This window comes from Falco rusticolus, chromosome 1 (assembly GCF_015220075.1).
Source record: "Falco rusticolus isolate bFalRus1 chromosome 1, bFalRus1.pri, whole genome shotgun sequence".
Lineage (NCBI taxonomy): Eukaryota > Metazoa > Chordata > Aves > Falconiformes > Falconidae > Falco > Falco rusticolus.
The window spans coordinates 40,006,521-40,021,228 of record NC_051187.1 but is presented as its reverse complement, the minus strand read 5'-3'; the positions used below and the strand labels follow the sequence as shown (position 1 = coordinate 40,021,228).

General features: G+C 45.8%; 1 protein-coding gene and 1 long non-coding RNA gene across 4 annotated transcripts in view; one reads left to right on the top strand and one right to left on the bottom strand.

Moving 5' to 3' along the window:
* Window positions 1–10,025: 10,025 nt before the first annotated feature.
* Window positions 10,026–12,781, bottom strand: LOC119142655. The gene is made up of 2 exons (XR_005102377.1): window positions 12,693–12,781; window positions 10,026–12,168 (listed from the first exon to the last, which is right to left on the bottom strand). It is a non-coding gene; the product is annotated as an uncharacterized LOC119142655 (long non-coding RNA).
* GNB1L (G protein subunit beta 1 like) overlaps window positions 12,184–14,708 on the top strand; it is a 48,809-nt gene continuing 46,284 nt past the window's right edge. The window contains exon 1 of one of the 3 annotated variants that reach the window (XM_037375768.1): window positions 12,184–12,261. The gene's annotated coding sequence lies outside the window, so the exon portion shown is untranslated. Of the gene's footprint in view, window positions 12,262–12,875; window positions 12,975–13,228; window positions 13,426–14,708 lie in introns of those variants that run through there. The other 2 variants (XM_037375760.1, XM_037375787.1) reach the window with 2 other exon arrangements.

Below are 14,708 nucleotides of genomic sequence, written 5' to 3'. Positions count from 1 at the left end.
GATCCTGGGTGAGTCACTAAATGTTCCTTATGTCTTAGCTTCAAGTGGTGACTGGTTTTTTTTCCCTTGCCAGCCTCCTGCTCAGCTCTGGGCATGCATGAGGACCTCCAGTGTTTCTTTCCAGTGCAATTTCAGCTGCTCCAGTGCAGGTAATGAAACCATCCAGAGAAGAGAGTTCCAAAGAATCATCTGAGAAGATTCTTCGACAGTGCTGACAGATGTTTTACTCAGTGGAGATCTCTTCCTGGTAGCTGCTGCCCCTTTATCCAAGGTGAGATCGCCTTGATTCAGCTCCATTTAAGGAGAGCTGTACCAGAAGAAAATCTATGGTTTGGCAGCAGTAGGGCATCTAGTTTATTTTACCTGTACTATGACACTTAAGATGGGACATCTGCACAAAGCCTGACAGGTTTTTTAAGTGAGATTTGTTGTACCAAGGCCTTGTACACGTTTGTGTTAAGTAGTATCTACAAGTGATCAATTAGGGCTACCTAGCTTTCAGACAATACCAAGGTGACGTAATTGGAATTGTGCTTCTCCCTTAGACTTTCTAAACAGACAATAGAGGGAAACAAGCACTTCCACATGCTGGTTTGGATCTCACATAGGCTGTCAAGGGAGCATGCATTTCTTGCATCCCAGTGGGATGAACCTGAGCCTTGGATAACTGTTTACTGTGACTTTTTTTGTGCTAGTGGGGTTCTAAGACAAATGAATACACAAACAGCGCTCTCTTCCCATTTTCATCTTGTAAAAACATAATGGAAAAAACTCTCACACCCTTTGTTAGGGTGTCAGTGCCAGAGGAAAGACACTAGCAGTTATTCCATTCAAGTGTCCAGTTTTTCTTTCCAATTGTTTCTCTGGGTTCTTTTTTTGTTTTTTTCCCCTCTTCAGCTGGTTGAGCGATGGCCTGTTCTTATGAAACAAGTTTTCACCTTCACAATGGTCCTGACTTACCATTGTTTGAAAGGCAAGAGGGTCACTCAAGATAAACTCTCTTGTGGTAGATAGTGTTTTTCCACGTGGAAATGTTGGAAGGCCACTCTGTGCTGTCAGCCTAGAAAGCACAGAAGATGCCTTCAGACTCCCCAGGTGCCTCTTGTGTTTGTTTTCTAATGTTATGGCACATACAGTATCATTAATATTATGTCCAAACCTTGTCTTTTTAAACAAAGGCAACACATCTAACCTATTAGTCAGCTACAGGGAAAAAGGAAAGGATGAAGTCAACACTGTAAGGAATTAACCCTTTCCATTGTCCAGAGAAGAAATCAAAGATGATATGACCTCCTTAAACTGCAAAAGAAAATTGATTTTCTCTCACAAAGTAGTAGAAATAATTCCTTTTACTTTGGCATTCAGATGTAAAATGCAACAGGAATCAGAAAAGACTGGGGACTTACAAGACATCATTCTCTTTCCCATGGTACATGCCATTGAAGGGCAGGAAATTTCCCTCCCACCCACCTTTTTCTTTTTTTTTTTTTGGATTCTCCATTTCCCTGTGGCCTGCCTAGGGTACTGGGCTAGGCTTGGCATGTAGACACAATTAGAAATATAGGCCAGACTGCATGGAGCAAAGTGTCCAAGTGCTGAGTGAGTGCCCAATGGGCCGTAGCAAAATGCACAACCAAGTCAAAGAAAAATGGAAAATATTTCATAAAGTTCATCTTTGCATCCCTTTTTCCTCTCTTGATATATGGCCCCTTACTCACAGCTGCCCGGGCCCTGGCCCGTGTGTAAATATGTCAGTGCACCAATGAGACGGAACACGGTCACAGAAACGCTGGCGGCTGTTCCCAGATAAAACGCTGAGCTGGAGCCGAGGCGTTTATTGTAAATAAAGATCAAGGCAAAGCAGCAACATTTCTGTTTGACTTGAGCCTGCCAAGGTTGCTCGTCCAGCTCCTTTCACGACTACCATATGTCTACATGGATTTCCCCTTCCAGAAAGTGACACGTTACTCTTCTGACAGCTCTGCAGCCATTGCAAGTTCCTCGATACTTTCCATGTGTTGCTTTACAATAACCTGGAAACACTAGTGGCAGATGGGGCAATGGGTGCATGTGTGGGCGTGGAGGGGAGAGGCAGACTTCCAACTGTTCAGCTGTAATACTGCTGTACCTGAACAGTAACTTTGCGGGGTCCGGGACACGTTAAGGTTTTTTTTCGTTCTGCTCAGTAGAGGGCACTGGATCCTATAAATAGGAATTGCTACAGTGCAGCACAAAGGGCCTGATAGCTTTAGCAGATGGACTAATCTTTTTTCCTCTAGGTACTGGTGATGTGGAAGAGAAGTCTGCGGCTCTCTGCTGCATGCCGATTGACCGAGAGACGACCATGGCATGTGTTAGCAGGTGATAAACCTGTGTCTTTTACATGCATTTTTTATTTTAATTAAAGTGGTAGCTACAAAAATCAGCCATCTGGAAATCAGGTTGGCTAAAGTACTAGCCATCTGGCATCCTTCTGAACAGCAACACCAGCCAGCTGACACAACTGGGGGGAGATGCAAGCACCTACAAACTAGAGCCTGAACAGCCAGGCTGGGGTGGAAACTGGTTGAATTGTGCAGGCTTGTTCCTGCAGGCTACGGGGGAACTATAAGAGTGGTCTGAGCAGGGTTGGCTGAATCAGGGCATTTAGCCCTCTTTGTAGCCCTTGATCCAAAGTCCCCACATTTTCACTACTAAGTTATCATTTTTTCCAATGAGCTTGTCTTGTTGTTAGCAATATCCACAAACAGCGCACTGTCAATCTGTTCCATTCTCTCTCTTTCGTCACTAGGCTCCCTTTGCTGTGTGCTAGGGTTAGCATTTTCCTCACTCATGGCTCAGATAAGCTGTAAGCCAAAGGGACTAACAAAAAATCCCTAGGAATGTAGTTTTTTTCAGATGCTTTCTTGAAGTTTAGATGGATCTTGTGCATGTATGTTGTAACATAATTCTTTTAATAATAAAAGTTTTAATGCTAATAAAGAACATATATTAAAAAAAACTTCTTAAGCCTTCATCTGGCACTAGTCTAATATGTTGAAGATTTGGCACAATTTACTCTCATAATTCAAGAATAAGAGCTGAAATTACTCATTCTCCACACTGACAGATACTGACCTAAGTTCTTGAGCTGACCTAGGATGCTTCACTTTAGATGACAGCTCCAAATGCAGGAAAATTGAATACTACCACAATATAAGCTTTAGCTCTGCTGAAGAAAACTACAAGGCAATGCTGTTTCCCAAAAAGCAGTTAGTAAGTTATTGAGGATTTTATACTTCTGTAGCAATGCATCTCACCACACCCTAGCAATTGCCGGACCCAAACTAGGGGTTAAATGTGCTGGAAAACATGGCAGTAGCTTCCAGCATTTGCTGATTCCTGAGCTTACTGGGACTCAGGCATGCCTGCCTTGCATAGCAGCAAGATAAGTCTCTAGAGCTGGGCGAGAGGAGCAGCTTTTCTTTCACACACCCTCTCACAAGTCTGAGCTCCTGCCTTTGTCTTGGCAATGCAACTTATGGTTCAAGAGCTGCCTGTGCATCACAGGTGGCTGGCCCTTGGCCTGTAGTGCTGTGCCGCTGTTCCCATTTAAATCAGACAGAAACCATGATTGCTAAGGATTGTGGGTTTGTTTTTTTTATTAAATAGGTCAGCAGGCCCTAACAGTTGGCAGCCATCTCCAATCTGGGAGCTGTGTGATGAAAGGCCATATTATGGCAGGCTCCAGTGTATCTTTTTATCTGTCCTACTTGGTACGGCATGTTCCAGGTGGAGACTGGCAGGATGCTAGTGCTAAACCCTGCCCTACTGCCGTTCCTTCGTGACAACAGCAGTATCCTGGCTTCTCATTCTGTATTCAGATCCAGATCCCTTTGACTTCCCTGGAAACTACTGCTCCCATCACAGTCCTTTGATATGTGGAGATCTCCTGATCTCCACGGCACCGTCTTCTGGGAAGGGAGATTGATCCCTTTTAACTTCTTTGCAAACAGATGTGCTCTTGAAGTGGTTCCTGTAGTCTCTATTAGGCTAAACCAGGTATAAGTTTTGTAACCAACTTCACCTTCCACTACAGAAGCCTGATACTGTACCTTCATTCCTGGTACTGTAAATCATTATTCCTTAACACCACTCAGTAGAGAAGGATGTAGATCATAAACTTGGCCATAAATTTGTTCAGTAGCAATTTCTCTTAGCAGTTTTAAAGTGTGATTTTTAGAATATCTTTTTTACAGTTCCTTGACAGGTTAATGGGGTACGTGGACAGGAGACTTTTGCTTTATCCCCTGAAGCCCTGACAAATTGAGGTGTTGCCTGGCTCAGCTCCTAGGCATGAGATGAAGGACTAACTTGGACTTCTCTCCCGTGATTTCCTGATGCTCACTGGTGGAGAACAGACATGATTCAGTCCAGAAGGTACTGCAGCGTGCTCCTGGGTATTTGATCTGCCAAGCAAGGCTGGTAGCATCAGTTCCTGTAAGATTTCACTCTCCTGAGGCTGGTGTCAGCCCCAGGTAACTCTCAGAGGCCTGACATCAAACTGTGTAGTTTTTTAAGAAGCCAACTGAAAACGTGGTGCTGTTATTATCTGACACTGGCTGAAACAAAAGCCAAATGTTGATGAATGTCTGATCCTAAAAGTAAACAGCTTGATTTTTTTTTTTCTTTGCAAGTCAGGGGCCCTCTAGGGTTTATCTGATTTTGGCAATCTCCTGCACATTTTGAGGCCTGGAGCATGGTTTTAATTGTTACATCACAAAAGTTGCCAAATAACGTTGAATGCTCCTTAAAAACTCTCTCAATTTTATGGAACTTCTCAACGGCTTGACTAATACAATAATTGCTGGAACTCGGCTATGTTGCCTAGTGGCAAATGGAATTTTTTCATAATGATCCTGTCTGTCGTTAATAGCAGGATTTGTTCTTTCTCTCAGCGGGAGAGAGGCCAGAAAGCCGTGGTATCTGTCTTTTTTAATGACAGCCAACAGCAAACGGATAAAATAATCAATTATATCTACAGATAGGTAGATAAAGTATAATTTATCATGTCAAAAACAAAAATGTTTTTAATTGGGCTGTTAATCATTTTGTAATTTTAACTAAAGGGATGGGGGCTCTACTTTGTGGTCAGACATCACTAATATTTCATACAACATTAGCTGGTCTTATTATAGCTTTAATAATAGTATTTACTACTAACTGTCAAAATATAAAATGCGATTTCTGTTCTCATTAGCTGAAGCTTTTGCAATTATAAAGGGATGCCCTTCCCTTTTATTTTTCTTCTTCTAGAAAGGTCCAGGGAAAAAAAAGGGGGGTGGGGGTGGTGTTCAGCTGACTAATCAGCTGTAAAGATTTCTAGAATATGCTGATCTTTCTGTTTGATTAAGAGTACCCACACAAGTTACCAACAAATGTGTTACTGAAATGATGATTTGTATTTTTATTTTTTTACAGCAAAGCATATAAGCAGATTAGTATAACACAGCAAAGATTGGAAGCTGGGAGTTTTGATTTCTAGTCACACCTGTGTTGTCTTGTGGGAAGCTGGGCAGATCATTTAATCCCTCCTGACTTGCTTTCCCTGTCTGTAGTGTAGGTATTAGATAGCTGCCTCATCAGATGGCTATAGAGTATGTAAGTGTTGTAAGATTCCTGAAAATTTGTAATAAAGATGGCAAACATCTGGATGGATGGCTGCAATAGCAGCCTTTCTGACAGCTAGCTCTTTGAGGAAGGAAATGGGAAGTTTATGGCTGGACCTAAATCTTCCCCATATTATAACTGAAAATGTTCTCAACAATGCTGCCTGATCTCAGGATCAGCAAAGAATAATCTAGCAGAAAAATCTCACAGCACTGGGGTACTTTGGCTGTCTACTCTTTTGTTATTATTCCTATTGATGTCGAGAGCAGATGCCCTGTGCAGGACTAGATCTCTATTTTACCTATAAATTCTACATTTTAAAAAATGCCAGCCATGCTAGGAAAATAAATGTGACTGTTGAGCACCCCTTTGCCTCAAGTACACTGGAATTGCTTCCCTGCTCCAGAAGTGTTTTGCAGAGGCAAATTAATCTCCATTCCTCTTAACTTGGTTCTCCTCTGAAAAGCTCTACCTGCCTTAAAACAAGAGCCAGACCAAGTATGTGTTTGGGAGCAGAACATGCACTTAGCATTGTCTGGCAACAGCAGATTTCATTTTCAGTGGTACAGTGGGTGGTTTTGGCTCTAGGCTTAATTTTACATGCATAGCATCTCCCAATGATGCATGTAACACAGAGAGGGGCAGAACTGCCCTTCCTGTAACTGGATCTTCCCTGGGAGCGGGGGAAATTTAGTGGATTGAGTGGGTTTTTTACAGGTCTAATGGCAGGATTGAGGCCGTATTCGTACTGGGAAACAGGGAGGAGAGGCTCTGGGGCTGGCTTGCCCAAGCATAAATAAATTGGAGGTGCACGAACATTCAAAAAAATTCCCAGAGAATCACGTTGCACAACTTAATGCGCCTGGTGCCTTCACCTGTGCCAATTTTATGTGACTCTTAACTCTGGCGTTAAATAAAAAGGAGACTTGCTCTAATGACATCAACAGCCTGCGGTGAAGAAAATATGCCGCTACTTTGATACAGATCCCCTTTTAAGGAGGACACAGTAGACAGCAAAGGCTCTCTTTCCCATCTGTTAGGTGAATGTTATGATTCCCTGCTCAGAAGGCTCTCAACAACACTCTTCTGCTTTCAGTGTTACGCTAGATAATTTTTAATAAGAACATGGTTATCTGCTGCCTCTGTTTTTGCCACCTTGATTTTACTCTCCTTCTCCATTACATGAAAGGATGGAAGAGGGGGACATGCATTGGCTGAGGTAGGGGAGAAAATAACATGGGGAGGGCATTAAATGAACCAGCTGTTATGTGTGAAGTATCTGCTTTCTAATTGCTTCTGTCGGAATTCAGGGGAAAAAGGCACTGGCTACACTTAATTAATAAGGCAGGACTCACATAAACTCCAGCTGTGAGCGCAGGACTGGTCTTTAAAGGCTAAGTTCAGGAGGTGGGGCAGAGAGTTCAATTTCCTTGCACTAAATCCCATCCCATGCTGCTGGTAGTGTGTGTGTCCGCTTAAGCCTTGTGGTTGCTCTGTCTGAACCAGACATAAGGTATCTGTTGCTGTCCACGTGCCCCACCCCAAGAAAAATGATCTGTCCTCAGAAATCAAAGGTGTGAGGCTGTGTTTCAAGCTAGGTTGAAACCGCTGTGTTTTCACTGGAGTTTGGAATCCCTAAAAAGTAGGGATGTTTGGATCAAAGGGTTTTGTTCAGATTTAACAAAAGCATGAGCTTTTGCAGCTGGACCAAGATACGGGTTTGCCCCTTGGTCCTCTTTTCTGCCTAGTTCCAGAGGGTTTGGATTTGGCATCTGCCTCAGGAGCTTTGCTGCAAGGGTAGCACTGATGGGGTGGTTGTGCAGCTGATGCCTCCAGACCGTGTCCAAAGGCCATTTTCCAATGATCCCTTTGAGGAGAACAATGCCTAGTTCCTCTCTCTTTTTTGGAGAAGGGCTCAAAAAGATCATCAGAAACTTTGTGGATTTGCAGACCATGCCCCTAAAGCCCACATGAAAATGTGAATGCACAGTGTTTCCCCATTTGGTCCTGCTCCAGGTGTCACTGTCATAGGATGCCCTGCATGACCAGTGCAAGGTCTTCCCAGTCACAGCACAGCAGTACTGGGGTCTGTGCTGAGACCAAAGTCGTCTTCCACTTCCCATGGGATGGCATCTCTGGATTTCAAAGCTTGTTTGTGTTACGCTAGAAAACAGTGGAGTCAGAAAAAAAGGTGGAGGGGATGTTCCCGTGTAGTTACCCTGTTTTTCCTCACTGGCTGTGGAGGGAAATGAGCTTCCTGCTTAAGGTGAGGTGTCATATGCTGGATGGAAACCTTTGTGTCCCTTTTTTCTGACCTTTTGCTGCCACTGCTCAGGGCAGGTCTCTTCCAGTGTGATCACTCTCCTTCACAGGCCCTTTCCTTTCCTGGTGCTGTGCTCCTGCCTTGCATCAGTCCTGACGCTCCTCAGATGAGTGCTCCGGTCAGCACAAGGGAGGGGACATAGCCATGTGGCTGCAAATAGGCTGGGAAAGGAGGAGTGCTCATTTTGGCACAGAGAGCCCAGCTGTTCGTTCTCACCGCACCCTTCCTCCCCAGGCTGGAGCTGAGCAAGTCTCCATTTGACATTGTCATGCTCTTCCCCCCTGCTCTGGCCCACCCCACCCCCCAACCCCGCTTGGGATCACCCACCACCTTCCATGAGCTCAGAAAACGCAAGAACCCTTCAGATTCCTGGTCAGAGCCCTTTGTTGTTTTGAAAGGTAAAATAATCCAAGGCTTAAGCATCAAGAAAGGATTCAGGTGTTTTGCTGCTCCTGGTTTCAGTGACAGCTAGGCCTGGTGTGGGACTAAACACACAGATACATCAGTAGCCCCAGTCCCTTGAGGTAGCTGCATGGAACTGGACTTCCCACCCAGAGAGAAAAACAATTCTTGGGTGTTACAGCATGTTTCCAAGCAAGCAAGGTGGGGCCTCACTTTGCAAAGTTCTATAAACAGCAGCTCTTTGTCTCCTCCATTTCTCTTCACCCTGAGCGTGTTGCTATTTTCAAAGGTTGGTTTCAAAGTGCTGATTCACAGCCACCAGCTGTATTATTTTATCTGAGAGATTAGGGCTGAGAATGTCGTGGTTTTGTAGTAAAGACTCCATTGAAATAGCAGCGTATTTGACATGAGACTGTTATTTATGCTCAAATAACCATCTCATTTAAGGATACTTTTTTTTTTCTTTTCCCAAGTTTAGATCAATCATGTATGGAGACAAACTCCCACTCAGCCTCCCTTGGCCCCTAATACTTTCATTTCATTCTTCTGCTTATTATTTTATGATTTTGTCCTTGACTGGAACATTTATCTCTTGTTCTTCCTTACATGCACCATTAAAGAGGGAAAGAACCTACATGTAAAACTCAAGCCTTGTGTAGCTCTTAAGCCATAAATAATGTTTTATACAGATTCTAAGATTATTAAATCCTTCTAGTTAGCCTCCCTCTTACTTTTACAGCTCATCTGATTAGAGGGGACATATTCTTTTGAAACTTGTCTTAACTATGTCTGTTTCGCTTTTGCAAGCAGACATGAGAAGACAGGATCTGGCTGTGTGCATTGCTGATCAGAAGACTTGCCATAGGAATGCAAAAAAAGTTTGCCTGCAAAAAAACTGATTGTTGGCATGGAAAAACCTCCAGTGAAGCCCTGTAATTCTGAGGTGTAGTCAACTTCCCAAATACAGGTAACTCAACAACTGAAATTGAAATCTATCTGGGGATGGAAATGCATTCAAAATAGACTTCTGGAGAGGGCTGACAGGCATATAATTAGTGACTGGTATGAGGAGATAGTTAAGCTCCGGTAGTAACTGATTTTGCACAGCTGTAGGAATTAACCCATTGGGCTCTGTGTATCATCTCCTCATAACTACATGTCCGGCTCCTTTTGATACTGGCTTCATTGAGCCAGGCATCTGAAGCTCAGCTTTTCCGTGCAAATGCAGCCAAACTAGCTGCCACAATTTGCAGAGATCCTGAGACTAGCGCTGAGCTGCTCTTCTTTCTGCTCAATTAAATCTGCTCAACTCAGACAGTACCTTAGGGGTATGGCCAGTTAGTCAGGCCTTGCCCATATTACAAATTATGGAGCTGAGCACAAAGAGGAAAAAATATCCTTAACAGAGATGTGATGAAAAGCCTCACAGTAGACAGCCTACACAACAAAAAGATCTCCTTCAATTAGTCCATGGTCATCAGTGAGGGCAAACATCTCTGCCTCTTGGGCCAGACAGGGTAGTGTTTTAATAATAGGCATAAATCTCTTGTGCTTTTCTCCTCGTGACCTAGCATATTCTGTCAGGGCAATGCATACCCCAGAGGAGGAGTAGAATTTATGTGTACAATAAAATAATAGAGCTTCAGTGATATCAGCTGTTTGATGAACTTTAATATACATTTGCTATAAAACAGGCAGCAACTATGAGAATGTGATACCCAAATAAAAATCCATGATCCATTTGCACGACAGATCTTCAATTTACTCACATTCATGCGAAAGAGACACATAAAAATTATATCCATGCTTAAAATCACTTAGAAGCAGTCTGAAAGACCCCACAGTTGCAAGTGATACTGCAGTACTTAGCTAATACTCATGTTTCGATGGTTTTGCCTTCATGATTCTTCCAGTGGTTCCTTTATGTTTTCTGGTATTTTGCCAAACACCTGTGAATCAGTGTACAACAAATATTCCTGCCATTTAATTTAGCCTTGCACAGAAAGGCTATATTAGGCCTGATGCAGACCTAATCCCAAACCTCTAAAGAGGTTTAAGGTGCTCTGGTTTCACCTAATCCCGAAACCTAAACCAGAATCATTGAAAACCTCCATAACACCACAGGAATGGGCAAATAAAGGGTTTCCACTATGAAATTATTAAAAGGACACAGTGTATCTTTTGGATTTGAGACCTAAAGCTTTACCTAAGGAGCTTGGACTGTCCACAATAAAAGTGTTTATTTTGAAGACAGGAGGTTGAAAGGTTTATTTGTCTAGAGGGCTTGATTCACACCTCTCTCCCGCCCCCCCAAAAAAAGAGGGGTGATTCCCTAGAAGAGTGAAAAATGGGAAAAGGGATGAACAAGTAACAAGGCAGGGGTAGCCCAGCAAAGCAGCCAAAAATGAAGCCCAGGTTCCTGTTTAAGCCTCAGTCATGGCCCCTGTGAGAAAGAGGGAGAGCACAGCCCCTGGTGCACAACTGGGCTGTTGTTTGTTGCAAGGAACTTCAGGAACCATTTCCATAAGGAAAGGGTTATCTGTGATATAATAAATACATTGCTGCTGTTCAAAATTGAGAATCTGCTCTTTGGAGATCTCTTACTGATGGGAGATAACATGTAAAAACATGCACTGTAATGGAACTTTCAATTACAAATTGCATCCAACTGTAATAAATTTGATCTTGCATTAATTCATGTTAGATTAATTGGATTCTGTCATTCTTGAATTCTGGTAACCACTTTATCTTGCCATATAACTCGTTACCTTTGTGTTGTGAAAGGGGTATTTCATTTTCAAGGTGACTGTAGGGAACGTTAACTGTACCATATTCTAATAAACATTTAGCTCCTAACAAATTAAAGACCTGAAAGTATACTGCACATGTGGTTTCATTATGCATAGCATTTTATAGCAATGATCTGCTGCTCTAAATCTCTTAATTCAAATAATTTCAGCAAAACATGTAGGTATATATGGGGATATATTTGTGTGTTATACAATACTGAAGGTATTTACTTATGCTTAGGATATTCCTAATAATGAGAGGTATAGCCTCCTCAGTGTACTGCATTTTCATAACTACCAAGTGCTGCGTAAGAGCCCTTTACAGCACTGATTTTGGAATCAATGTTCCTACTGATGACAGGTTCGATATAATTTGAGTAGAAAAGCAAGCCCCAGATTTACCTTCACAAATTCACAAAAAATCTCCATGCCTTTGTTTGCATCAATAGAAGTGGAACAGGATAGCACTTACTTAACAGCACTGTGGTACCCTAGGTGTAATTTAGCTTTGAAAGACTCTTCGACTCTATAAGCAAAAATGGCAGGAAAACTGAAAAACATTAGTTTTATGAGGTACCGATCTTTCTAGCTGGAATTATAGCAGTATAGCCTTCCAAGAAGCTACATAAATGACAAGGCTTTCATCTCCTAGCCAGGTGACATAAGCAAATGATGGTTTATTTGCTTTCCTTGAGCAAGTCTTGGTGTAGCTGGAGAGCAACAGGGGGTTCTTAAGGGGGGAGACTATGCCTTTCTGCAGTGCTGTCATGTGTCCGTGCCTGCGCTGAGCTTGCCATCGCCTGTCTGAGGGTCGATGGGTATGTTAGCAGGGTACAATTCCAATCCAATGGAGCAGCATTTTTGTTCTAGTTGCAACAATGCATACTGTGTTATTTAACTGTTGCCTGATTTAGTCCAATTACAATACCTAACCGTTAACTTTCATTTGGAACCTTTTCAGGAGGCAACTGTCTTCTGTAAAGAAGCTCTCCTGCTGGACAGTATCTGGAAAATAAAGTGTGGCTGTGTTGCACTGACAGACGGGGGTCTGCTTATTCCCGAACAAACCCAGATTGGCAACAGTTGCCACAGAGGCAGGTGAGTTCAGGAAGCCGCTAACCCTGCGCTCAGCAGAGCTCCTGGCAAAGCAGTGCTGTACAAGCAGAGTGGCAGCACGCCCAACTGCCTAGCGCTCACTGCACCGATCAGGCTTTGTAATGAGCTACGGTGAATCTCTCAAGTGGCACACCGATGCGACGCCTGCTCGGTCCAAGCCCTGCCTGGCACCAGCGCCGCGGCCTTCCCCGCTGGCTCAGCCCCCGCCTCAGCTCCCCACTCCCCCAGGCCTTGTCCTTCGCGCGTTCCGGTGCTCCTCCCTGGCTCCACAAAGCGGTGGCATGTTTCCCAGCGCCGCCTGGCCCTGCCTCCCGGTGAGGGCAGGGGCCTCCGGGTAAGGGAGCGGGTGGGCCCAGAGCGGCCGGGCGCGAAGCCCCTCGCCGCCGCAGGACCCGCAAAGCGGGGCCGCTTACCGGCAACTGCACTGCCTCCCGCCGCCCTGCGGGGGCCTCCCTTTGCGGCCAGATCGCCCCGTGGGCACTGGGGGCTGGCGACGGCCCACCGGCGGCCGCGCCGGGCCTGGCTGGCCGCGATGCGCATGCGCGCCCCCTGCGCCCCCCGTGACGTCCGCGGGCATCACGCTGGCGCTCGGCGCTCCTCTGCGCCTGCCTGGCTCCCGGGAGGCAGCCTTAGGTACAGCGGAGGATCGCCGAATCATCGCTGCCACGCTTCCTCACCAGGCGGAGCGGCGCTCGGTGAGAGGTGGCGGGGAGGCCGGTGCGGGGGAAGGGCAGGGAGGCGCGGGGTGCGGGGAGCCACCCTGCAGCCCCGCCGCCGTGGGAGCCTCCCCGCTCGGCTGCCGGGGAGGCGCGAGTAGCGCCCGTAGGCGGAGGCGGCGGTAGCCTTGGGGGGGCCGCCCCCGGGCAGCGGCGCCGCCTCCCGCCTCTGAGGCCGCGGGGCGAGATGGGGGGAGCGTGCGCCTGCGCGCGGGCGTCGCCGCGGTAACGGCGCGTGCGGGACCGCCGGCAGGGAGAGCCCGCGCAAGGCGCGCGCCGCGGGACCGTTACCCGCCGCCCGCGTCGCGTGCCCCCTCAGAGGCGAGGGCGGGAGCGGCCGCCTGACCGGGTGCCTGTGGTGGCTGCGGCGGGGGGTGCGCGGAGCCTGTCCCGGGCGGGGCCGCGGGCGGCGGGACGGATGGAGGGAGAGGTAGTGCCTGCAGCTGACGAGGGGCCTCCGCTCGAGAAAAGTAACGTTTCGATTAGAGTGCGCGTCCGCTTAATTGCAGCTGGGCCGCTCTGAGGTAGTTTGCCTGGGGAGTCCCTGTGCGGGGGCTCGACTGGCGGCTGTAATGCTAACGCCTCGTGCTTTGAGTTCAGAATACACCCGATCAAATGTTTAATATCAGCGAGCCATAAATACCAAACCGAGTTGTAATGGAGCTTACAATCCTAATGTATTGAATTTTACAACTCTTCCATAATAATCCTAGTGCTTTTCTTTTATGACCGACAGAAATGAATGTTTTTAAGGTATCTGAAAGTCAGCGGTAGTGGGTGAGCTTTCGTGAGCGCTGGCCCCCGTTCTGTTCCATGGGGAGCACAGCCTCGGGTGGGTCGGGCCTTGCTCCGGGCCTTCCTCCTGCCACCTACGAAATGGTGGTGATGCTCCTCAGGAGGCTTACAAGTGCTTTATATACCTTTCAGTTGAAAGCATTTGCAAAAATAAAGTCTTATTGTTAATAGTACATATATTACATATGTTAACATACATACATATGTTAATAGTACACAAGAAAATAACGTGGTATTTATTAACTCGATAGAGCTCAGACCTGCTTGGTCTGGTCTCATAGCTGGCCCCACCTTGAGCTGGAGGTCAAACTGCAGGCCTCGAGGTCCCTTCCATCCAGAGTGCGGCTGTGACTGGATAATTAGTACACTGTGATTTGGGAATGCAAATTCCTGTTCAGATACAGCCTACAGAAAGCCTCATTTCAACACACTGACTCGAATCCCTAGGTTTTTACTTACTTGCAGAAAGTAAAGGAAGTCTTGCCTTAATGGATTTTTCGCAGACGGATTCATAGAAGGGGAAAGGAAAAGGTGATAACGGTCCTTTGCCTGCAGGCAGCCGCCGGCAGGGCGCTGGGGCGGGGGCCCTGCGTGCCCTTGCCCCCTCTGCTGGCGGCCGGGGCCCTGCGCCGCGGCCCTGGGACGCCCGCGGCCTTACAGGTGTTTTCAGCGTTGTTTGCTGTGTGGCATTCGGTGGATCTAGCTGGCATTCAGAATGTCATCCTGCAGTGTCTGGCTGACATCTGCGTACTGACACCTGGCATTTGGATTCTTTTACTCTGTATTTTCTTTATAGTACTGGTTGTTTGAAATGAAGAAAATGCCTTATACAGCTCCTTTATATGCCAATTTACAGTAGGAAATAAACTATTCTCCGGATTCGGTAGCTTCATTTTGAAATGAACAAGTTAAAAAATA